The sequence below is a fragment of the Pan paniscus genome, chromosome 16, assembly GCF_029289425.2.
Source record: "Pan paniscus chromosome 16, NHGRI_mPanPan1-v2.0_pri, whole genome shotgun sequence".
In the NCBI taxonomy this organism is placed as follows: Eukaryota; Metazoa; Chordata; class Mammalia; order Primates; family Hominidae; genus Pan; species Pan paniscus.
In genome coordinates, this window is record NC_073265.2 from 70,687,738 (window position 1) to 70,711,387 (window position 23,650).

At 36.8% G+C, this 23,650-nt stretch overlaps 1 long non-coding RNA gene across 1 annotated transcript in view; it reads left to right on the plus strand.

The window, feature by feature from the left end:
• LOC129394066 (uncharacterized) overlaps positions 1-23,650 on the plus strand; it is a 56,852-nt gene that overhangs the window by 8,138 nt on the left and 25,064 nt on the right. Inside the window, exon 2 of the long non-coding RNA XR_008621270.2 lies at positions 1,710-1,908. This is a non-coding gene — a long non-coding RNA (uncharacterized LOC129394066). The remainder of the gene's footprint in view (positions 1-1,709; positions 1,909-23,650) is intronic.

Consider the following 23,650-nt stretch of genomic DNA (forward strand, 5'->3'; position numbering starts at 1 on the left):
ACACATATATATACACACACACACACACATATATATAACAAATGTTAAACTAATTACAAGGAAAATGTGACAAATTCACCATTATATTAGGAAATTTCACTACCCATCTCAGTAATTTTAGGCTGAGCAGACATACAGCCCCCCACTTACATATACATACACACCTGTCACACAGATTGGAAAATTTGAAAACACAATTAATAAGCTAGATTTAATAGCTATATATGGAACCAGCACATAACGATCAAAGCATACATTCTTCCTCAAATACACATGGAGCAGTTACAAAATTTGGGTAAGTCTAAGACATAAAGCAATCTTCAACACATTTCAAATAATTAAAAATAATTATTTTTCATACAGGACACATTAGGTTTCCACAGTGCAATTAATCTTGGAAGCAACAACATAATGTTAATGAAAAATGTACCATGTGCTTAGGCATTTAAAAACTCATGGCTGGACACAGTGGCTCACCCCTATAATCCCAGCACTTTGAGAGGCCAAGGTGGGTGGATCACTTTAGGCCAGGAGTTCGAGACCAGCCTGGCCAACATGGTGAATCCCCGTCTCTAAAAAAAAAAATGCAGAAATTAGTCAGGCTTGGTGGCACACCCTTGTAATCTCAGCTACTGGGGAGGCCGAGGTGGGAGGATGGCTTGAAGCTGGGAGGTGGAGATTGCAGTGAGCCGAGATCGCACCACTGCACTCCAGCCTGGGCGACAGAGCGACTCCAGCTCCAAAAAAAAAAAAAAAAACCACCACAACAACAAAAACACTCATGAATCAAATACCAAAAATATGGAAATGTATAAGCATGTTAGCATTGAATGCTAATAGAACCACTATGCAATATAATATGATTTTGTGATTATTTAGTCCATAAGATAATGAAGGAAGAAAAACAACAGATTTGGTAAGATTTGGACAACTCTTATGGACATGTCCTCAAAGTCTTGAGTACTGCTGACTGAGTAGATTTTATCATGAATTGATACCACCATGGCAAGGTTTTTACTTCAATACAGCACCTCTAATTTCAGCATCTCTCACTTCATGTTATGGGCTGAATTACGTCCCCATCAAATTCAAATGTGGAAGTCTTAAGCCCCAATATCTCAGAATGTAACAGTACTTAGAGACAGGCCATTAAAAAGGTAATGAAGGTAAGTTGAGGCTGCTACTGTGGACCTTGGTCCAGTCTGCCTGGGGTCCTTGTAAGAAGAAGAGATTAGAACACATATGACCCAGAGACCTAGAAGTGACTGTGTGAGGACACAGTGAGAGGAAAACCATCTGCAAGCCGCAAAGAGGGGCCTCCGAAGAAGCCAACCCAGTCAGCACCTCAAGCCTGGACTTCCAGTCTTCAGAAGTGTGAGAAAATAAATCTGTCATTTAAGCCGCCGGTCTGGGATTTTGTTATGGCAGCCCTAACAAACGACCACACTTCACATGCAGGAAAATTCATGTTTACTTACTGATATGGACTAAATTTTGTCGCCTGCCCCCGTGCTCAAAAATTCATATCTTGAAGCCCTAACCCACAATATGACTGTATTTGGAGTCAGGATGTTTACAGGAGATGATTAAAATTAAATAGGTCATAAGAGTAGGGCACCAATCCAATAAGACTGATGTCCTTATAAGAAGAGGATGAGAAACCAAATCAGTCTCTCTCTCTCTCTTTCTCTCTCCCTGTGCATACAAAGAGGAAAGGTCCTGTGAGGGTACAGTGAGAAGATGGCTATCTACAAGCCAGGAGGAAAGGCCTAACAAGAAACCAACTCTGCTGGCACCTTGATCGTGAACTCCCGCCCTCTAGAACTGTGAGAAAATAAACGTCTGTTTAAGCCACCTGGTCTGTGGTATTTTGTTATGGAAGCCCGAGCAGACCAATATGCCTACTAAGTAAGTACAAGTTCTAGATATCCAAGTGTTTTCTTTATGTCATCTCCTCGACAAATTAAATATTTCAATGTCCACATTCTCAGAAAGAAAAGGAGTCAGTGTTTTAATGGATCCTGTTTAATCTTTACTTCCCTGTATCCTTATTTCCGTGAATGTGACTTCACAAATGGAGTCATCCTATATCCTACTCCCAAGGCACAATCTGGTAAAAGCAAGAAAAAGGCTTTGCGCTGCTAATTCACCCTTTTCTGCTCAGCATTTTGCTCTAAACTGTAACCTGAGACCCTGAAATTGCTGAGGCCCTTAACCTCTCCTTACGAATGATCTCAGCGGGACAGTTCCTGGAGTTTCCGTTCATGTTTCAGAACATGACCGAGACCAAGAAAATAAAACGTTGATTCCTGATGCCATGTGTCTCAGGGTTTAGACAATGTATTCTGGTCACAGAAAATGGAGACCAAATCTGTTTTCTTGCATCTGTTCCATTGCCCTCTGTGACATTAATTCTCAACAGCAGATTCAACGTGCTGGAGCTAACCAATGTTAGAGTGCTTAAGAAGTCAGGTTCAACTGAGCTCGGGTCACTGTGCTAGAACTATGGTTACCAAAACTGAAGTACGTATTTACTCTTCAATTCCTATTTCAGCTGTGAAACTGTGAGTTTTAATTAGAGAGTAAAGGGTTTGTCTCCTTAGCTTCATGTTAGAAAGCAAAATGAAAAAAATTGTCTAAAACCCTTAAAAAATAGTCCAAACCTGGGATAATTCTTCTCCGCTATTCATGAAAATATATGACCTATTTTAGGCAGGTAAAACAGAAGCAAAATTAAATTGAGACATTTGAAACCATGGAATAATCTAACAACACGCTTTTTTTAATTCATTCACAAATGACATGTCAAGTTCCTAATATTTATAATGAACTGCTTTAGGCATGAGACAATGAAATAGTGTATAAAGTATTACAAATAAACTCATATATGTAAAATTGTTTTAAAAATTTTAGTGTTGTGGAAATATAGCACTGTTGTATTAAATAATAACCTATTCTATAATCTATTTTTCTTGGTTTTAGAAAGAAACAGCTCTTATATGTTGAAGTTTGCTAGTAACTAATATTCGTAACTATAGTCTAAAACCATATTATGTCACGATAACATGTAAAATCATAATATGTCATATTATATCTTTACACAGGGTTTTTGCTGTAGTATTATTTTCTTATTACAAATTTAAAACAGATGTTAGTTTCCATGATACCTAATCAAATATACTATTTTGTGATAATTTCTCTTATTTTATGATAGAGCGATCTTAACTATTATAAAAGCAAATAATATATTGAACTATTGATCCAGTTTATCAATTAATGGTAATACAGCACCTACTATGTGTCAAGAGTTATGCTAGGCCATCAGTTAGGACAACTATGGCTGCAAAGGGTCACCCAGGATCAAATTGTCCTAAGGAAATGTATTATTTCATACTGGAAGTCCAGAGGAGAAAGAAAGAGGGCACAGCGCTTTTGGTGGCTGAAAGACACCTTCGTGTCTGCACAGACCCAGAAATCTTCATCTCTCTGCCATCTTATCATCAGCTTCATCATAAGGCTGCTTTCCCTCATGGTTTCAAAGGGTGTCAGTAGCTCCAGGATTGTCATTAATTTAGACAGTGTCCCAAAGCAGGAAAAAGCCTTCTTTTCTCATGTGTCCTTCTTAAGAATGTGGAAAATTTTACCAGAATCTCCTGAGAGACTCTGTCCACCCCTCATCAGTCAGCACTTTGTCTCATGCCCACTCCTGAGCCAATGGAGGATGCTTTTTCCCCTCTTCTCCATGTGTCTCCCTGTGATTGGTGTGGACCCACCAGGACTCTTCCCTGGGGATGCAGGTTGAGGCTCTGTGTTTCTGTCTCATGGAGGAAGAGTGGAAACCAGAACAAAACCAGAGCTCTGAGAGCAAGGACAAAAGTAGCCTCTTACTGGGTCTGCTACAGCCATGCTGAGTTTGGAAAGCACAGTCAATCTGATGGAGGAATAACCAATAGGGAATTGTACACAAAGAGAAGACATGAGAAACTAAATGATAATACCCAATAAGTACCTGTAAATCCTCCTTAGAACCAGGAGGGATATATATACGTACATAAATAAAACATTAAATAATAAATCATAATATAGCTTGTCATTTGTAGACAGTGCATGTTGTATAGGATCAGAGGAGTAATAGCAGGTAGGTAAACTGTCCAGAGAAAATTTTGTGGAAGAAGTGAAACTTGAAAAAGAGTTGCATTTAGATAATTCTGAAATAAATAGAACTGCTGCTTTTCTGCCTTTTCTTGAGACTTTGAATGTTCTGGCTTGTCTCAGTACCGTGCAATAAGAGCAGATACTGACCCTCTCCTTTCGTTCTTGCAATAAATCAGATCTGCTTTTACTTTGACCTGTTCCTGATATCTTCAGCTCCAGGCTCTTTGGCTCATAAATCCCTAGATTCATTGTTTATAATAAAGACTCCCCATAACTTCTCTACTGCTAGCTATTGGCTTCCCTTTCAACAACTACTCAAAGTATCTACTTGGATAACATGTTGTTCTAACTACCTTGACAGGATTTTAAAACCTTTTTTGATATAACTGGTGGTTTGAGGGAGAAGGTGTGAGCTTGCATACCTGGAAAAATTGATAGAAACTGGCTTTTTAAAATTCTGTTGCTCATACTTGGTAATTTTTCTGGCTACACTTTTTATTTTTTTTCAAAGAGACTGTAGTAAATTTATCAGCTTTACATTGTCTTTGATTTAACATAGAAATTAAATAAGTTCCCTTTGTGGACTGTATCCTTGATTATAGTGAGAATTCAATTTCCAGCAAAGAAAAGTAAATGCATAAGTTTTACAAAGCTTTATTTCATCCCACAAGATTGTCGTCCTTGTAAAATCACGAGTGTGTTGAGTTTAAGCAAAATATAATTAGGCCTGGAAATCAAATTAAAATATGGAAGACACTCTTTCTGCCCTAAGACTTTTCCCTCTATGCAAAGGAGACAGAAAAGTTGTATAATTTATGAGAATGCTGATTAAATTACCCTTCAGCAACCATCTTTTCATAGTATTATTTTTCCTTCAAAGCCACACAAGAGCCGTAAGAGATATAATGATTGTGCAAGAAAAGTTTTTCATTAAGGACTTTAATAAAATAAAATTAAATAAAATTTGAGAATCAATACAATGATGATAGGAATCTGTGGACATGATTATTTTTGGAAAAAACTTGCAGATCTCATATGCACGAATCTTTAAGTCAGACTTTGCACCCAGAATGGGTTGAAAATTTGGTCTCCATTTTGAGTTTGGGCAGCAATTAATCATCTGTACATGTGCTTTTGTACTTGGCTAAATACGATCAGCTCACAGAAGTTTGTTAGTGCATATTTGGTTTCATTCATTTCCCACATTTTGAGAAAAGGGTGCCTTGGTTTGGTGAGATAACAGAAGAGAGAATGGTAAAAACAAGTGTGTTCGATCTCCCTGAAATGATGCTCTGCTGTTCTTCAGTCTCTGTGACCTAGAAGGCTCCTCTTCTGTCTTTTTCCTGCTGGGATGTGAGAAAATCTGGCAAAGTGGGAGCCAGAGAGGCTAGGCCACTAAAAGCCTGTGTGCGAAATGATCTGTACACAGCGAATTGACTCCACGTTTCACACATTACCACTTAAATCATGAAAGGAGCATTGCAAGGAGGAAGTATTTTACCAGCAGAAGAAAACATGCCTCCAATGTCAAGAAATTCCAGCACAATTTTGTGCAGCCAGGACCAGATGAAGGGAGAGGCCAAGCAATATGTTTTGAGGACTGAATATCTATGCTTCCCCAAATTCAGATGTTGAAATCCTAACTTCCGATGTGAAGATATTTGTAGCTCGGGCTTTAGGAGATAATTAGGTCACAAGGGCAGAGCCCCCATGAGTGGGATTAGTGCTCTTAGAAAAGGGATCCAAGAGGGCTGTCTCTCTTGCCCTCTTTCCGCCATATGAGAATCCAATGAGATGGCATCATCTGCAAATCAGGAAGAGGATGCTCACCAGACACCAGATCTGCCAGCACCTTGATCTTGGACTCCTCAGCCTCTAGAACTGTAAGAAATAACGTTTGTTGTTTAAGCAACCCAGTCTATGGCAATTTGTTATAGCAGCCTGAACTAAGATAATCTATAAGGTAAGGCAAATAAGAAAAAAATCCAAACCCAAAATGACTTTAAGCGACTCCCAGAGGAACCCTGCCAACATCACTAAGTTCAGAGAGGTAAAATCAGGCAACAAGCAGAATTATCTTCGGGAGTCCATAAAAATTTCCAGGTCTGGTTGCAACTGTCATATCTTGACACAAAGGGGCACATATTGGATCCCAGAAAGTTCTATGGACTTCTTAGGGCTTGCAAAAGTTGTATAATTTTATTGATTATATAAGTAATACATGTTCATTGTTGAGATTTTGGAAATAATAATCTATCATCTGACCTCTCTGAGAAAACCATTATTAACCTTTTAGCTTTCTACTTTCTGTTATTTGCATTCATACATGTTTATCTATTATCCATGTAGCATTTTTTATCATGCTTTTGAACTCCATTTTATTTACATCATGATGACTTTATAGTGACAAAAAAGATTCCAAAATATGATTTTAATGACAGCATAAATGGCTGTAATATATTTAGTCATTTTCTATCATTGGATATTTATATTATTTCTAATTTCCCTTCATTATCATTATAGTTAATGTTTTTGAACATAAGTCTAATTCCATATTTGGTTATTTCCTTACAATATTTTCCAAGACATAGAATTGGTGAAGAAAAGGTATATTATGAAAGCTACCAAAAATAAAATTTCAAATTTCTTTTTGATTATATTGATTCCTTTACATTCCACTGTTGGGATCTGAGGGGAATCCTTTAACTATCCTTAATAATCTTTATATATATATATATGTATATGTATGTGTGTGTGTATAGATATATATTCAAAAATATTTGTCAATTGGCTAGATGGTTTTCTTATAGAAAAGTTCATTATTGATTTTCGTTAAATTGGACATGTTTTGCATTGCACTGGAGTGGGACATTTATTTGGCTGCTATGGTGAATTTCTGATGCCTATTTTCTTTTTCTTTTTAGTGATAAGGTCTCGCTGTATTGCTCAGGCTGATCTCAAACTCATGGCCTCAATTGATCCTCCCACCTCAGCCTCCCAAGTAGCTGAGATTACAGGCATGAGTCACCACACTCAGTGAATTTCCAATATCTTGTGTCAATTTTTCCATTATGAGAAGAGGAGTAGGGAGGGCAGGGGTACTTCTATTTTGCCATAGTATTTGTCTCTGGTTCCTCCCTTGACCTCAGACCCGATATTTAATTCATCATCAAATCCTAATCGTTCCATCTCAAAAATAAAAGATATAACCAGAATTCTGCCGATCCTCATCATGCTCGCTGATAAGCCCAGTCACAACCACCATCATCTTCCATCCACACCAACCCAACAGCCTCCTAACCAGCCTCTTTGCTTCCCCTCCATTCCTTCACCATGTAGCCCTCACAGAGCAACCAGAGTGAGCTTTGAAAAATGAACATTATTCTTTTACTTAAACTTTCAAATGGCTTTTTAATCTCTCCTCATTTTTCTCCTTATCCCCATGACCACTGGTCTTCTTTCTGGATCTTTCAAACGTGCCAAACGCTATTCAGTCTCAACACTTTGACATTTGCTGTTTCTTTACCCAGAAAGCTTTTCCAGATATTCTCATGAGACCTCCAAGAGAGGCTTTGACCATCTGGCCAAATCAGTCTTTCTCCAGCACAATTCAATCACCTCTGTGAAGCATGTTTCAAGTTAAAATTATATACGTGTGTGGCTGTAATCCCAGCACTTTGGGAGGCCGAGGCGGGTGGATCATGAGGTCAGGAGATCGAGACCATCCTGGCTAACACGGTGAAACCCCGTCTCTACTAAAAATACAAAAAAATTAGCCAGGCGTGGTGGCGGGCACCTGTAGTCCCAGCTACTCGGGAGGCTGAGGCAGGAGAATAGCGTGAATGTGGGGGAGTGGAGTTTGCGGTGAGCAGAGATCGCGCCACTGCACTTCAGCCTGGGCGACAGAGTGAGACTCAGTCTCAAAAAAAAAAAAATTATATAAGTGTGTGTGTGTGTGCAGTAGTTGTATTTATTTCTGTGTTTATGGGCTCTCTTTAGCATATAAACACTGTGAGGGTATAAACTGTATATTTTATGTTCTAGGACACATAAGGCAGTTCTTGACACATAGTAGGCACTCAACAGCTATTAAATAAATGAATGAACAAATATCTGTCAAGGTTATAGTATAACGTTTGCCCCACACTTAGTGTTCAGCAAATGGGATCTATTATTACATTGCCATTCTCTAAGATATTATTTATCCATTATTGGAAAGAGATTAGAATCTTCGTTTATGTCCCCTTTATCTTTCCCATCCCCTATCTTTCTGCTGCCTGTCAGGCCTTTTATGCAAATAAGAAAAAAATCCTAGCAAAAATAGTATCTTGGGGTGTATTTAAATATAAAGCTTATTATAGACAGAACCCATTCTGCAATGAGAAACCCTAGTCTTTAATTGGAATGAAATTTGTGAGTTGAAAATGGCCTATAATGGCATTGCTCGACTCATTTGTTTTAGGCTGACCAAATGACAACGTGGCTTATTGCACCTGCAACAAGCTGACAGATTGTTCCTGCCTTCATATGGGTTTTGAACTTTTATTTTACAGATTACACAGGAAATATAATTTTAGCATCAATTACTCTTGGTACCTTGGAATAGCCTTATGCTAAACACATATTCACATAATGTAAATGATACATTAGGGTGTGTTTGAATTCTTAATAAAGACAGACTGCAAATAAAATTTAGAGCAAAAGGAATTATGTTAACAAATGAGCAGAACTTCAATAACAGCAGGGCTTTTTGGTTTTTGTATTTGCTAAGTATAACAGCCAGGGATTTGGCAGCCTTTTGTGCCTTTACCTTTTTGGCAGTGTTATACTCTGTGTGTGTATGTGTGTGTGTGTGTGTGTATTGGTACTATGGAGTGATATGGGTACCTTTTGTCATAAGAAGGACGCAGATGCTTCCAGGCTGGTGGATAGCAGGGATGTGACTAGAAGCAGAGTTTATACCCAGTGATTCTGAAGAAGGCAATAGAACACGTGTGAGGAAAATGTAAAGGCACCCTGCAATGTGGCGACTAACTCCATGGAAGTACTAGCTGCAGGAGCCCCACTTGGCAGTGTTTCTTAACCCTCTGATCATAGAACTTTGTTCTCTTTTTAACAAAAATGCACATGTGAACCTAAAGCAATTATCTGAATGAGATTTTAGGAGACTCTTGGGCATATGTTCTATCCGTGACCACTTCAAGATAGGAAGTTTCTTATACCTTGTTAAACATCAGTGGCTTCAGAAAGCAAAACAATTGACTTCTTGTGAGCTTTCAGATAATGAAAGAATTGAATTGGCCTTGGGAAGAAAAAAATAATACATGTTCTATGTAGTGACTTGAATTTTAAATAGTAAAATTGCATTGAATTTTACTACCTACCCCAGTTTTTCAGGATTTTCAAAATAGCAAAAGACAGACCCAGTGATTTTTCAAGACTGCTGAAAAAAAAGTGGTGTTGGAAAAAGTTATCCAACACTTGGAAGTAAAGCCAAAGTATGAATGCATGTACTTTTGATGTTCAATGTCATGTGGGGGCATTGTTTTACAATCCTTTCCCTAAGGATTATTTCACTAGTAGCAGAGTACACCTGAGTTTGACTGATTATTTCCACTTGATTAAAACCCACACACTGTGAAATTACGTGTTAATTTGTAGATTTCTGCCTGGTAAAAAGATTTATTCTGTTATTATTTTATCACCCTGTGAGACACTATATAGTTTTATATCTGTTAGCAAATTCATTTCAGTATTTTTGAACTAACTCTGTTGATACGGTTTGGCTGTATCCCCACCTGAATCTCATCTTGAATTGTAATCCCCATAATCCTTGCAAGTCAAGGGAGAGACCAGGTGGAGGTAATTGAATCATGGGCGTGGTTTCCTCCATGCTGTTCTCGTAACAAGGGAGTTCTCGGGAGATCTGATGTTATTATAAGTGTTTGGTAGTTTCTCTGGCGTTCATTGTCCTTCTGGCCGCCTGGTGAAGAAGGTGCCTTGTTTCCCCTTTGCCTTCCACCATGATTGCAAGTTTCATGAGGCGTCCCCAGCCATGCTGAACTGTGAGTCAATTAAACCTCTTTCTTTATAAATTACCCAGTCTTGGGCAGTTCTTTGTAGCAGTGTGAAAACAGACTAATACATCCATCAATCTTCATTCCTTGAACTGTTCTTTGAATCAGTTTTACCATCCTGCCGGTCCCTTATTAATTAATGAGTTGAATAAAATACTTGACATATGCTCAATCTGTATTTAGCCATGTCATGTTTTTAACTTTTTGAACGTTGTTATTTGACAGTGGCCGTGGCATTGCATAGTAAGAGTTTTCAGAATGCATTGCCGTCTGGAAGGCACAGGCCACAAATCTCAGGCACAGGAGTCCCTTCCTTATCAGAAGGGCTCTCAACGTGGTCCTGAACATTGATACAGGTAACTATGTAGGAGCAGAAGCAAGCTCACTTTCCAAGCCTGGGCTTGCAGTAAGGGATTGATGAGCCTGCTGAGAGGAAGTTGGGAACACCTTGAAAGGATAGGAGATAGTAACAGGACAGAATCAGAATTCAGAAAGGTCTTGGAATACTGAGCATTGGGTTGAAATAAACCACATGTAGCATAAGAAAGAAAAACTATGTTTGAGCATTTGTAGTTGCAATTGTTTGAATCCTTTGCCTTTATATTCCCACATAAGGAAATTCATCTCAAGTTAATAATAAAAAATATGGAGAATTTTGCACAAAAACCTTAATTGCTATGTTGTTAAGAATAATAAAAAATTGAAAGCAATCAAAATGTCAACAGTATGGGAATGATTAAGTAGCTTATAGTACATTTTATTCATAGATTTTTCACTTGCACATTAAAATGAGTGTTTATTATGAAATATAGCACTTAGTAGAAAAGTGCACACTATGTAATTGTGCAAGCTTATTGAATTATGATAAAATTAACAGCCAGATTACGATCACCCACACCAAAAAATATAGCATTACCATTACATTAGTTCCCTTCATGTGCTTGTTTCAAACCAAAAGCCTCTTCTTAACCCCTAAAGTAATTATTATCTTGGCTTTAATGATAATCATTTTTTTTAAAAAGTTGGTTATAGTTTTACCACCTATGTATCTCTGCACTATAGCTTTGCCTTTTAAACTTCATGTAAATGGAATTGTTGTGTTTGTCTTTTTTTACTCAACATGATTTAAACTGTATGTTTAACATTTGAAAAAATGTCAAACTATTTTTCAAAATGACGGCACCATTTTACATTCCCACCAGCAATGTGTTATGGTTCCAATTTCTCCACATTCTTGCCAACATCTGTTATTATCCATCTTTTTTATTATAGTCATGCTGGTAGGTGTGAAGTGGTATCTGAAGGTTGTTTTTGACTTTTCTTATTCCTAATGATTAGTGATGTTGAGCATATTTCAGGTGCTTGTTGGCCATTTGTATATCTTCTTATGAAAAATGTTTGCTTAAATCCTTTGTCTACTTTTTAAATGGGTTGCTTGTCTTTCTGTTGTTGGGTTGTAAGAGTTCTTTATATATGCTAAATATTAGTCCTTTATATATGATTTACAAATATTGAAATTTTCTCCACTGGATTGTCTTGGTAGTTTTGTCAAAAATTGATCTACCATAAATGTTAGGGTATATTTTTGTATTCTCAATTCTATTACACTGATCCATATATTTATTTTAAAGCCAGTGGCACAGTTTCGTTTATTGTACCTTTATTATAGTAAGTTTTGAAATATGGAAGTATGAGTTTTACAAATTTGTTCTTTTAAGATTGTTTTGGCTCTTCTGGGTCCCTTGAATTTTTATATGAGTTTTATATTAAGCTTGTCAATTTGGGGGGAAAAAAAGGCAGCTGGCATCCTGATAGAAATTGCATCGGATCTGTAGATCAATTTGTGGAGTTTTACCATCTTAACAATATTGTCTTTGAATCCATAAAAATGGGATAAATCGCATTTGGATAAGCCCTTTTATATGTTGCTATATTCAATCTGAAAGTTGTTGCAGAAGATTTTTCATTGGTATACATAGGGGTATTGGTCTATAATTTCTCTTGTTGTGATACCTGTCTAGAGTAATACTGGCCTTAGAAAATGAGAAGTGTTTCTTTTTCTTCTATTTTTTGGAAGAGTTTGAGAAGGATTGATGTTAATTCTTCTTTAACTTTTGTTAGCAATCACTGAACAAGCATCTAGTCTTTTCTTTATGGGGGTTTTCTTTTTGCTTTTTCTTTTTTTGTTTAAGCAATATCCCTGTCATGGCACTTTGTGGGAATTTTTAATACTACTAATTCAAACTCTTTGCCTGTAATAGATTTATTAACATTTTCTATTTATTCTTGAGTCAGTATTGGAAGTTTTATCTTTCTGGAAATGTGTCAGTTTCTTCTCAATGATCTAATTCGTTGTTATATAATTGGTTGTAGTATTTTCTTATAATCCTTTTTGTTTCTGTAAGATATGTAGTAATGTCCACTTTTTTTTCCTGACTTTAGTATTTTGAGTCTTCTTTCTTTTATTCTTGCTCAGTGTAGCTATAGGATAGTCAGTTTTCCCAATCTTTTCAAAAAGCCACTTTTGGTTTTATTGATTTTCTCTATTGTTTTTCTATTTTTTATTTCATTTATATCCATTATAATGTTTCTCATTTCCTTTCTTCTGCTAGTGAAGTATTTAATTCATTTACATGTAATTTAATTACTGATGAGGTATGATTTACGTCTTCCATCTTTCTGTTTTCTATATTTCTTCTGAGTTTTTTCTCTTTGTTGTTGCTTTTGTTGTGCCTCTGTTCTTTTATTACTGCCTTCTTTTGTGTTGAGTAGAGATTTTCTAGTGTCCCATTTTAGTTCACTTGTTTTTTTTCACTATATATTCTTTTGAATTTTTTTTGGTAGTTGCCCTGGGGAATTATAATTAATATCTAAACTTGTAATAATCTAGTTTAGGTTAATACCAACTGAATTTTAATAGTCTATACAACTTTGCTCCTATACAGCTCTATTCTTTCCCACTCTTATGCTATTATTGCCATAAAATTACATTTTAATGTATTGTATGCCCATCAACACAAATTTATTATCTATTTATGCAGTTATCACTTAGGGAGAAAAAAAAAGAAGTGTTACAACCAAAAATATATTTGTGCAGTATATTATATTTACCTATGTAGTTACCTCTACTGATGCTATTTATTGCTTCATAGTATTCCGTTATAATTTTTAAGTTACTGCTCAGTAGTGTCCTTTTATTTTGTGCAGAAGAGCCTCCTGTAGTTTTTCTTATAGAGACGGTTTGCTAATGACCAGTTGCGTCAACTTTTATCTGGGAATTTCTTAATTTCTGTAAACTTTTAAAGATTAGTTTTGCTGGATATAAAATTTGGGGTTGCCAGACTTTTTTTTTCTTTCAGCACTTTAAATATATCATCTTACTGCTTTCTAGCCTCTGTGATTGCTAATGAAAAACTGGCTGTTAATCATATTGAGAATAATTTATGCATGATGAGTAGCTTCTCTCTGCTTTCAAAAATCCCTTCATCTTTGATTTTTGACAGTTTGACTATGATGTACATAGGTGTGGATCACTTACAGTGTATCCTGTTGGAGTGTGTTGAGCTCCTTTCATGTCTAAATAAATTTTTTTAATTAAATTTGTTAATTTTTGGCCATTCTTTTTTTTTTTAATATTCTTCCCATTTCTCATTCTCCTCTCCTTCTAGAATTCCATTATGCATATGTTGGCACAATTAATGATGTCCCATAGATCTCTGAGGCTCTGGGTTTTTTTTTTTTTTTCCATTTTCTTTCTCTCTCTTAGATTGGCTAATCTTAATTGACCTATCTTCAAGTTTGCTCATTCTTTCTTCTGCTTACTCAAATACAATGTTGAGCACCCATAGACATTTTTTCATTTCAGTTATTGTACTTTTCAACTCCAGAATTTATATTTGGTTTTTTAAAAATCATTTCATTTCTTTGTTGATATTATGTAGTTGGTGAGACATTATTCTCATCGTTTCCTTTATTTCTTTAGACACAGTTTTCTCTAATTTTTTTTCTGGTTGTTTTAATTCATAGTCTTTATTATTTTGCATAGTTTTTAGGTTTAGAGAAAAGTTGAGTGGAAAGTACATATAGTTCATATATATAACTTCACATCCTTCCCCAGCTTTACCTATTATTAGTGTCTTGTATTAGTGTGGTACATTTGTTACAATTGATGAAGTAATATTGATACATTATTAATAACAAAAGTTCATGGTTTGCATTAGGGTTTACTCTTTTTGTTGGACATGTATTCACAATTATAGTCTCCTGCAGAATAGTTTCACTGTCTGAAAATTCCCCTCTGCTGCACTGATTCATTTCTCCCTTTCCCCAAACTTCTGACAACAATTGATCTTTTAAAAGACTCCATAGCTTTGCCTTTTCCAGAATGTCATATAGTTGGAATCATACAGTATATAGTGTTTACAGCGTGGCTTCCTTTGCTTAGCAATATATATTTAAGATTCCTTCATGAGTTCTCATAGATTGATAGCTCATTTGTTTTTGTTACTGAATAATATTTCATTGTATGAATATGCCACAGTTTTGTGTTTTTTAAATCCATTCACCTATTCTTGGTTGCTTCCAAGTTTTGTAAATTACGAATACAGCTGCTGTAAACATTTGTGTGCAAGTTCTGTGTGAATATAAAATTTCAGCTTCTTTGGGTCAATACAAAAGAACACAATTTCTGGATTATATGGCAAGAGTATGTTTAGTTTTGTGAGGAACTGCCAATCTGTCTTCCAAAGTGGCTGTGTCATTTTGCATTCCCACTAGCAATGAATCCAAGTTCCTATTGCTCCACACCCTCATCGGTATTTGGTGTTGACAGTGTTCTGGACTTTGGCCATTCTGATAGGTGTGTAGTGATAATTCATTGTTGTTTTAATTTATAATTCTCTAATGACATGTGATGTTGAACATGTTTTCATATGCCTATTTGTCACATGTATATCTTCTTCAATGAAGTTTTAAATTAAAACCTCATTGCCTATTTTTAAATTAGATAGTTACTATCTTATTGTTTTGAGAGCTTTTGCATATTTTGGATACCAATTACATATCAGATATATATTTTGCAATTACTTTTCCAGTCTATGGCTTGTCTTTTTATTCTTCTAACAGTGTCAGTGTAACAGAGCAAAAGTTTTTAGTTTTAGTAGAGTCTAACTTAACAATTTTTTTCTTTTGTTGATCATACATTTGGTGTCCTCTAGTTTTTGAACATATTTAAAACAATTGATTTAAAGTCTTTGTTTAGTAAGTCCAACATCTTGGCTTCCTCAGGAACAATTTGTATTGACTGTTTTTCTTCTATGTGTGGCTCATACTTTCTTGTTTCTTTGCCTGTCTCATCATTTTTTGTTGTTGAAACTGGAAATTTTCAATAATATAAAAGTGGCTACCCTGGAAAATAGATTCTCCCTCTCTTTAGGTTTGTTGTCATTGCTCTTTATTATTGTTGTTTTTGTTGCTGCTTGTGTTCTTAGTGACTTACCTGAACTAATTCTATGCCATACGTATTCTTTGCCGTGTATGACCCCTGAAGTTTCTGGTTGGTTAATTTAGTGACCAGGTAATGACTGGACAGAGATTTCACTAAAATACTGGAACCAAAAAGTCTCCTTGTCTTTGCCAAAGACTCTGTGTACATGTCAGGACATGCCTTTAACATACATCCATTTCCTTTATCACTCTGTCTTAGCATTTCTGTCCCTACTTATGCAGAGCCTCATGGTCAGCCAGGTGTGAGAGCTTAAGGCCTTCTTAGATTTTTCCCTACACATGTGTGTGACCTTCTAGATTCCTGTGAATATTTCAGAATTTTTCAAAGCCTCTGAAAAACATCTAACTCCCCAGGTTTTTCTTTCAAAGTTTTTGGTCAACTTGTTTGGACCAATTGTTATTGCCACAGTAATGCTGAACAATCGCTGCTGATTTTTGTTTTCTTTTTGACAAATGCCCCTGGGCAAAAGCCTGTTCACACTGGGTAATCTCCAAGTCTATTCAATTAAAGACAGCCTTGTGTGTATGGTTTTCTAGGGAACTACCAGACAAGTCAAACAGTGACAAGTCAAACAAGTCAAACAGTGACAATTCTCTGAGAATGAGGCTTTGAAAGAGCTCCAACCCTGTCTGGCACCTTTAATGGCATTGTATTGTGGGCTGTTGATTTTTAAGGGTACCATGGAGTTGAGAAGGTAATGGAAATAAGGCAAGTTAAAATGTCACAACACCCATTCTTCTTGCCACTTTTTTTTTTCTTGAATAAACAATCGCCTTGTTGCAAGCTTTTGGTTAATTTATAGAGTTTTGAAAAAGTCAGTTTTGGCTATTTTTGCCAATGTTCTCAATTTTATGGAAAGGATTTTCAGAGGTTCTCAGTTCACCATTCCATTTATGTCTTAATATGGTTTTAAGAGTCATCAATGTTATTGGTTGGTAGCAATCTCAATATTCTGGCCCAATGAATGATCCTCCTTTATGTGGGAACCTTCCTGTATCCTGCAACTAAGCACCTAGTTATACAGAAAAATTCCTCCTGTCTGACCAATCATATTAATTGAATCCATGCAGACAGTGAATGAGGTGGTGGATGTCCTATCCAGGTAATTCCCAATTCATAACCTTAATAACACTGACAATGTTGTATGACTCCTTAAAAAACTGGCACAAACAATACCATGTTCATATTGCTTCATCATAAAAGGTCATGGTACATGTTACTGAGACTGTATCTGAGCATGGGATTACTTGGGAACTTTCCCGTTTTCTCCCAAATTCTAGATCATATGAGTTGATGAAGCAGTTTCATCATGCTAATCATTCAAAACTCACTACAAGCCACCTGACTGCCATAAAAAGAGAAATAATATGGGTGTTACGGGTACCTTTGTCCCTGTTCTTCAATCTTTGGTAATATGTACCCAGACCTTCTCTTCTGTAGGAATTCTGTAATGAGAGCTTAAGTCCCTGGGGAAGCCGGTGAACAATCTAGTTTTGGAATATCCAACTTTTCTTAGGATTCAAGTCAATGGATTATACACTGGTGTCTGCCACTTGCAAGCCCCTTTGAACCCTAATGTCCTCATTTATAAAACATGGAGAATAAGACCCATCACACGGCTTGTGGTGAAGATTAAGTGGGTAACATTTGTAAAAGATGTGAAAGCTATTCTAACATAAGGGCTTATAATGATGACCTAAAAATCCGTAAATCTGGGTCCCAAGACAATATTGCTGCCAGAAGTCACCGACTTCTACCATGCCTGGTGCATACCTCACAAGATTCTGATTTAATTGGCCCTGGATGTGTCCTGAGAACCTGAGATTTTTGAAAAGCTCCCCAGGTGATTCTATCATGTAGTTAGGGTAGCTTTATCCTGTTAAGAATAGTTAAAAGAGAAGAAAACTTCAAAATGATAGCTTTCAGATCTCTGTTTATCTCCATGGCTGCAATAGACAGCTTGGGTTTTGCTTCCAGAAGGCTTAAAAAAAGAAACAAAAATCAGTGAATGTGTGAAAATGGTTCTTGAAATAACTCTTAGAGATGCTTGAATCAACACAAGGGAGAACATAGATGAAAAGACCAGCATGATCCTTCCACTGTTCTGGATTTTCTCTGCTGAAAACTAAATCACCATCTAACCTAGATAAAGCTTTTTTTTTTTTAATTCCTTTTCAGGGTTATATTTCCTGTAGCAATTTCTCTCACTGTTGTTAAATACATCAGCAATAACAAACGTGTGAACATGTTTCACTAATGCAAAAGAGGAGTATGTTTGTGGTGATTACTGAAGACAATATGTGTCCTACACATGGACGATGCAGCTACCTGTACCTCGCCTGTCCCCCAATGAATCTAAGATATTTCTTTATTCCCTTCTCCCTTTGACTCCCTCTGATTCATCTCTGCAGTGTCCTGACCTAACAGTGTAACCTCATAACTGGTAAAGTGAATTTGAGACTAGACAATTCTTCCTCATTATTTTCTTTCTTTCTATTCAGAAAAAAAAATATGGAAGCCATGAAGTTTGGGTTCACACTATTTAAGGATGGATGCATGGATGGATGGATGGATGGATGGATGGATGGATGGATGCCACCTAGGATAATCTCATTCTAAAAAATAAAAAACCAATATACTTTTTTTTTTCCACACTTCTTGTCAGTAAATGGAGGAGAAAATAAGAGTCTTCTCCAACACTTGGATATAAGCTAGTAAAAGCCACACATACCAATTATAATTAGGTATCTGAGGGATCAAGTCTGAGGGATTGCCTGTGACCATATAATTGGAATTTGGGAAACACAACAACTCTAATCAGGTTAATTCTAGAACAATCTCAAGGAGGGAGGGCTTGAAAATGATTGTATTTAATTTAAAGGTTCATAAATACCACATTTTTATTTTCAAGTCTATCTCTTAAAGAATTAAAATCATCATCTTTGTCCCATTCAGTTCCCTTTCTTGAATTGTTTTTTGCCTGATAGTGTATTGTTGGCCTTATCCTTTATTTTGCTGTATTTTATTTTTGATTTATACTTGCTTGTAATAGCTTTCCCAATTCATTTATTTGAAAATTTCTATACGTTTAAAAAAATTATTTTAAAAGAAGTGAAAATTAGTAATTTCTTTTTTTTTTTTTAACTTTGTATCCAACCTCCCTATATTCTCCCTCATCCTGCTCCCTGCTCCTTCCCACTCAAAAATACCTGGGAGTATGACTGGAGTTGCGTTAAATTGATAGATTTATCTTTTTAAAAGAACAACAAGAATTGCTGAGGTCAGGCACGTACCAGCCTTCACTGCTAAAGATGGGGCACAGTGGTTTTTAACACCTGATATTTACACCGTTGCCTCAGGTTATGGGGATGACTGAACACCAACACCAGACAGATGAGGTTGACAGTGATTTACTAATCACCCATACTCGCAGCACAGGGGGCTGGGGGAAAGGGCCACAGGCCACACAGGGCCATGTAGGTGTTCGGCTTAGGAAAAGGGTGAACAAGCAGGGGCTGCAGGAGGCAGGGGCTGCAGGAGGTAGGCTTTGTAGTATCAGGAGCCTGGTGCTCTCTCTGCTTCCCGACGGAGGATGTGATTTTTTTGTTGAAAATTCCGCAGGGTGTCAGGGAACCAAAACCTGCCTCTCAGGTATAAGTAGGAACTGCGCCTGGTCCTTCTGAAAAGGAGGGTTGTTTGGCTAAGGCGACCTTATCTATGGGAGCAAAATGGGGAGGAGAACTTGTGGTGAGGCCACTTAAGGCTCTCCCAGTTTTCCCCAGGTGTGAAGGCAGTACATAATATTGGACCTTAATTTTGAGCTGTGTACACTGACACTGGTCATTCGCATCTTTTTTTTTTTTTTTTTTTTTTTTGAGACGGACTCTCGCTCTGTCCCCAGGCTGGAGTGCAGTGGCGAGATCTCGGCTCACTGCAAGCTCCGCCTCCCGGGTTCACGCCATTCTCCTGCCTCAGCCTCCCGAGAAGCTGGGACTACAGGTGCCCGCCACCACGCCTGGCTAATTTTTTTTGTATTTTTACTAGAGACGGGGTTTCACCGTGTTAGCCAGGATGGTCTCGATCTCCTGACCTCGTGATCCGCCTGCCTCGGCCTCCCAAAGTGCTGGGATTACAGGCGTGAGCCACCGCGCCCGGCAGGTCCTTTGCATCTTTTTCACTAAATTCCCTAATGCTGCAGCTCCTTTGTCCTTGTTGCAGAAGCCTCTAGTGCACATGGAAGCTTATGTGCTGCACCAGACACCAAGTGCAGGCTTTGCTCAAAGCTCCAGTGCTGGTTAATGCTCCCATGGAATTCTGAATGTGACTCCAAGCCAAGTTATACACTTAAAGGAGTACAGCCTATGGAAATGAGACTGTAGTCTCGTTTGTCTTAGATACTCTCATTGTATGGGAAGAACGTTTGACCCATCCCTCATTTTCCTTTCCCAGAAAAATGACTCAGGGAAGACATGGGCAAGAATCTGATCTTTTTACCCTACCGCTTTCTACTCGGAAGTAAAAAGAAGAGGACTGTATTTCTTCTTCTTGCCTGTTCTACGTTCTAGTGGGTATCGTTAAAATTATAAAATCAGACCCATAGGTTAATAAAATGTACAAATTTTAAATTTTAGAAAATTATATCTCATGACAAACCCAGGCTTTTAAAAACCTTTATATTGCTAAAGACTCAAAAATCCTATTCTGAATCCTATTTCATAAACTGCATATTTATTCCTCCTTCTTCTTTGTGCCACAATCCCAAACCACCACAGGAGAAAAGGAGAAAGTCACATAAAAGGAAACACAACAGGGATAAGCATATTAACACATTTAAATATTGATATGTATAATATATTCTCATATGTATGAGCAGAAAATCCAAAAGAATATAGACCAAATTGTTAACAGTGCTTGAATCTGTGGAAGAGAAACAGAAGGGGATGGAGGAACATTCATTTTTAACTGTATCTAGCATTATGTTATCTGGATATTTTAAGAACAGTGCTCATTTCTTCTGTGTAAATAATCATCTAAAATATAAACATTTAGCTTAAATTTTTATCATGTTCTTTGATTTCTGTCTTGAATCCATCCTTGCTCCTTCCTTTGGTTGATGACTATAGTTTTATGGTTTCCTTTGATTTGCCTTTGGTTCACGGTATTTATTTTTATTGATCCTGTTCAGAGATTATGTGCTTTGAATTCTGTAAGTGACTGAAGTGGAATCACATTATTTGGGTATTTAACTTAGGCAAATTCAACTATGAGTCTGGAGAGAGAGAGTGAGAGAGAATGAATTCTTTTATTTTCTTACTTGTCTTCCTAAGAACTTTTACTTAATCCCCAAAAGGCAAAGAAAGCTATCACGTGAAACACACAAAACAATGAAATTAAAAAATCATGTTTTTGGCTGGGCACGGTGGCTCACGCTTGTAATCCCAACACTTCGGGAGGCAGAGGCGGTTGAATCTTGAGGTCAAGAGTTCGAGACCAGCCTGGCCAACACAGTGAAACCCTGTCTTTACTAAAAATACAAAAATTAGCTGGGTGTGGTGATGGGCGCCTGTAACCCCAGCTACTCGGGAGGCTGAGGCAGGAGAATCACTTGAACCCAGGAGACGGAGGTTGCAGTGAGCCAAGATCGAGCCACTGCACTCCAGCCTGGGCAACAGAGCTAGACTCCGTCTCAAAAAAAAAAAAAAATCACGTTTCTGAACTTTAGGTGCTTAAGTTATGGTAATTTAAGGTGACTTACTATTTTTTTTCCAGGGCAAATTTAACTATACACTTTTCCTTTTTTAACCTTTTGCACTAATTTCAGATGCTCACCCCAGCATCTGAGACAATTTCTTGTAATCCTGAAGGCTTCAAAAGCCTTTTTAAAACCTGTTTCTCTCATTTTTCAAGCCAACGCTGAGATGTAATCTTTCCTACCTCATCTATGTGAGGCGCACATTTAGAAAACAAAGGAATGATGGGGCTAGGTTCAGAGGACCCGGCAGAGGATGTATTGGACCTTTGCATATCTGCCTCTGTATGTCTGGACAAAGATGCTCCTTTTTCAAGGGAAGATGATACACATGGTCTTCACTAAGGCTCCCCAGTATCCTCAGGGAAATAGTAATTGTGCTGGCCTGTCTGCCCCACAACATCTCTTATTTACTTCAGATCTAGCACGAAAATATTGTATTGTAGTTTACTACATAGATTCATGCCTCAGCCTTTTTGAGAGCAGAGAGTTAATATTTTATGTACTATCTTTAAATTCAACTCTAAACAGTGCTTTGAATGTTAGGGGATTGGAAGAATATTTCTGGATAAGGGAGTTATATACTGAATAAATAAGTAAGTAAATTAATGACAGGAAGTGAATGACACTCTTATCAAGTCTAAGGTGCAAATATTTTCACATTCTGAATTCTTGGAAATCAGGATGCATTTCAGAATCTATGACACATCATGGTTTATTTAGAAATTTTTCTTATTTCTTAATGGCCTATAAAACAATGATACAACTTATAATTGAAGACATCTTAGATTTGGTAAAATACTACAGACTTTGGTGTGTGATAATCATTCTCAAATTAGTCCTTTTAGATAGATATCATGTTTAACATGGGCGTGTATCCCATTTTCGTCTCAAATAAGCAGCTAATTACAAGCATATTCACTCAAAGAAGAACTGATTTTCAATTTAGACCTGCCTTTCTGAATTTGTAGACTTTCTCTTGTATGGGATTACAGCATTCTCTTTTCTAAAATTATTTTTTTCTGTTTTTAAAATTAATACATTTTTGTTGCTCAAAACAAGACAAAGAACAACAAAACAAAAAAGTCTAAAGGTGAAAACACAAGACTCACCATTTTGTTTATCTTCTTCCAGATACCTGTGTATACATGTATTATGCTGCCAGATATTTAAAAAATAAGATTATATTGTGCATGCTATTGTGCTATACAGATGTATATAGTGTATTGTTTTTATAATAATAAAAAATAGCAATGAATTATTATCCATCAGTAGAGTGATTACATCAATTATGATACAGTGGAAACTAAGGGGGCCATTAAGGGTGATGACTTAGAGCAGCATTGAGCCCATTATAATGTTTCAGGCATTACATTAAGTGAATTATATGTATCACGTCTTTCAATTCTTAGAGCAATTTTATTTTATTTCCATTTTTTGGATGGGGACCTGGACCCTTTCTTCTGTATCAGTAATTCTCAGTGAGGGTGATTGGCAAAAAGTAACCTGGAATGTGAATTTTACTTGTTTATCCGAAGCAGAGCAGGGAGCAAGGAGGCCAGAGAAGTGCTACAAAGAAGAATCAAACTTCACAAGAGGAGGGAGGTTGTTTTTCTCAAAACAAAGAGATGAAAATGTGAGCATAAGCAAGGTTACAACCGGCAAATAGAAATTAATTAAGTGAACGCTGAGTTCCTTTTATGTTGCAGTTAAAAACAAACATCTCTCCTAACTTCTTCTTGGCTATCTGATTATTTGAGTTCAGAATTTGAAGGCAGACAAACCTGAGTTCAAACCCAAGCTTGGCTTGCTGTTCATCTCCGTGGGACCTTGGCAAAGTCACATCAATTTGTAATTTTGCATCTACCAATTGAAGATGTGTCTCCTGGGGGATACTAAAAGGGTGACATGATTTCTCGTGCAGTGTCCAGTTCAATGCCCATCCCATAATGGTTCCTGTAATACTGATTTTTAATTAAAAATTTTCCAAAGCATACACATATTCATAGCAGCATTGTTCACAGGATCCAAAAGGTGGACGCAGCCCAACTGTTCAGAGATGACTAAAGAAATATAATATAGACATATGATAGAATATTACTCAGTCATGAAAAGGAAGGAAATTCTGACACAGGCTACAACATAAATACCTTGAGTACACTA